This window comes from Micropterus dolomieu, linkage group LG03 (genome assembly GCF_021292245.1).
Source record: "Micropterus dolomieu isolate WLL.071019.BEF.003 ecotype Adirondacks linkage group LG03, ASM2129224v1, whole genome shotgun sequence".
Classification (NCBI taxonomy): Eukaryota; Metazoa; Chordata; class Actinopteri; order Centrarchiformes; family Centrarchidae; genus Micropterus; species Micropterus dolomieu.
The window spans coordinates 3,482,355-3,482,814 of NC_060152.1; positions in this window are offsets into that span (position 1 = coordinate 3,482,355).

The following is a 460-nucleotide window of genomic DNA, read 5'->3' on the forward strand; positions in this document are numbered from 1 at the left end:
TATCTCTAAAATCTTTTCCACAAGTGTCACATTTGAAGGAGTTTTTACCTGTGTGAGGATTATGGTGAACCTCTGACATGGTAGACTTGTTTACATTGTTTCTGTGGCTTCTGCTTTTGTGATCTTGATTCTTTTGTTCTGGCTCTGCATCTCTAGTTGATCCTGAGTCTTCATGCTCGCCTCCTTTCTGATCTTGGCTCTCAGCTACATGACAGCTGTGAGAGAGGAGCTGGTGGTCACTTTTCAGTTCTGCTTCACTGTGGTCTCTTTCCTCATAAGTAGGAGTCAACATAAAGGTATCAGTCTCCTGCTTCAGTACAAGCTGCTCTCCCTCCTGACTGGTACAGAGTTCCTCCTGTTCCTCTTTAATCTGTGGAGGCTCTGGGTCCTCTTGGTCCAGACTGGAGTTCCTCTCCTGAATACAGAGCTGCTGGTCAGCCAGAACCTCCTCCTCCTTCCA